This window comes from Leptonychotes weddellii, chromosome 2 (genome assembly GCF_054177405.1).
Source record: "Leptonychotes weddellii isolate Sample4059 chromosome 2, ASM5417740v2, whole genome shotgun sequence".
In the NCBI taxonomy this organism is placed as follows: Eukaryota; Metazoa; Chordata; class Mammalia; order Carnivora; family Phocidae; genus Leptonychotes; species Leptonychotes weddellii.
In genome coordinates this window covers 80,452,947-80,455,280 of record NC_138370.1, presented here as the reverse complement: position 1 = coordinate 80,455,280, position 2,334 = coordinate 80,452,947, and the positions used below count along the sequence as shown (strand labels likewise).

General features: G+C 34.7%; 1 pseudogene; it reads left to right on the top strand.

Annotated features, from left to right (window-relative positions):
* The first annotated feature begins 1,981 nt into the window (after window positions 1–1,981).
* LOC115941153 (U6 spliceosomal RNA) lies at window positions 1,982–2,077 on the top strand (annotated as a pseudogene).
* Window positions 2,078–2,334: the final 257 nt, after the last annotated feature.

The window sequence follows — 2,334 nt, the reverse complement described above, 5'->3', positions numbered from 1 at the left end:
AATAACATATTTATGCTGCTGACTTATATTTTTCAGTATCAATTTTCATACCTTCAGGAAAAGGAATTTGAAGAGGAAGCTCTCATATACCCCTCCTCCTGTAATACTTTCACTATGTTAAGTTATAATTTCTTAAAATTAATAGTCACTTGGTGTTTACATTGTATGACTGTACATCTCCCTTCATAGATGAATCACTGCACTTCAATTACATATCCTTTCTTTTTTTTTTTTTTCTGTCTCCATAGGCTCTCTACCTAACATTCAGCTTCATCCCAATTGAACAAAAAAACTATAAAACTTCTCTTGTAAGAACAACACATCAGTTTCTCTCTCTCTCTCTCTTTTCTCCTGGGAGATATCCTACCTGAAGGCTTCTAACTTTCTGCTCCAATCTGGACTGGCTGAGCTTTTCATTGTAATACCTTTGTGACTTTATATTTTATCATATAAACTAGGACATCTTTGAGAGTGACAATGTTTTATTAAAGTTACATCAGAACAAGTGCAAACTCAAACTGTCTGGAACTAGCTAGATTCCCTCTGTGTCTTGCCTTTTTATTCCCCTGTTTCCTGTGTTACATCTCTTCCTTTTTGCTGGTATTTTCATTTGTTTTTATTTGGTTGTACTCCAGGGTCCCCTGAGAATAGTGCATGAGAAAGTACTTCATACTTCATATTGTGGTTTGTTTTCATATAAAATATTAGAAGTAGAAAATCATTTTCTATCAGAATTCTGAAGACATTTCTTTATGCTTCCTACATTTCAGTGTTGTTGGGGAGACGTCTGAGCCATACGGATACCCTAGTCTTTGGAGTAATCTATTTCTCTCTTTCAGGAAAATTTATGTATCTTTTGCCTCTGATATTGTCAAATATTATTGCATGTAAACTATATTTCTTCTTTCAGGAAACTTTAAGGGTTTTTTCTACTTATACATGGTATTCATGTATTTCATTATGGTAAGGTTTGTTGTGGGTTTTTCTTTCTAAATTAATTATGTGAGGTGGGATCTTACAGTAACAAATACTGTACCACTTACTGCACCCTTCATATAATTCTGTTTTTTTTCCAGCCATGCAAATTACCAAATCCTGTTAGTTTTTGATCTACCAATACTTTGATTTGTTGTCATATATCAACATCTTGTTTTCAACTTTGTGCTATTACCACCTCTCCATAGAGGTGGTTATACATTTTTTAATCTCACTTGATGTCATTATAGGAGGTTTTGAGTGAGTAATAGAGCTTAACAATTGTGCTCAAGCCACCATTTTTAAAAAAAAAATTTTAAAGATTTTATTTATTCATTTGAGAGAGATAGAGAGAGCATAAGCAGGAGGAGAGGCAAAAGGAGAGGGAGAATCAGACTCCCTGCTGAGCCAGGAGCTCGACATGGGGCTTGATCTCAGGACCTGAAGATCATGACCTGAGCTGAAGGCAGACACTTAACCATCTGAGCCACCCAGATTCCCCTCAAGCCTCCATTTTAAATGAAAGCTATTATTATTATTATTTTAGAAAATTAGCTTTGGGACACCATGAAGACAGATAAATTAGGGAAAGTTTAGACCTGGGAAAATTATTTTACTTGCACAGGAAGAAAGTGATGAGAACCTGTGATGGCAATAGTGATAAAGAATTGATTTAGAAATTGTTCCACTATAGTTGACAGGAAGGAGTTTAAGCTAATCCTAACTCTTCAGTAGAATGAAGGGTGTCAATCCTTGATGAGAAACTGATAATGGTTTTTTGAAGTTTCTACTTTATCTCTCTTCTACCTTTCCTTATTAATTAAGAAGATAATTCTACAGTACCCAAACATAATTGCATTTATATAGTTTGTGAAAATATAGGACAATTGGCATGACTGTCAATTCATTTGTTAATAAGATCCCTATAATATAAGGGATTCTAGAAAAGTTTATGCATACCTCAGTCTCAATTCTTCTCCTTTTTCTTAAATTAAAAAAACTTCTTGTGCTCAACATATACTAAAATTGGAACAACGCAGAGAAGATTAGCCTGGCCCTGCACAAGGATGACACGCAAATTCCCGAAGTGTTCCATATTTTTGATCTAAGACCAAGGAAACACACAAGCGCTGTGAAGAGCAGCTCCAGGTCAAGAAGGAGGAAATCAAGACTCTGTCCAAGGAGGAAGAAACCAAGAAATAAAACTCCTTCTCTTTGGTCTGTACGTAGTGACCTCAGCAATAACACAGATCAGTTATTCAATAAAACAAATCTTTATCTGCCAAAATAAAATTCTTAAGGATTAACTATTTAAGAGTGCAAAAATTGAGAGATGTCCATTAAGTGATGTCAGTTTGC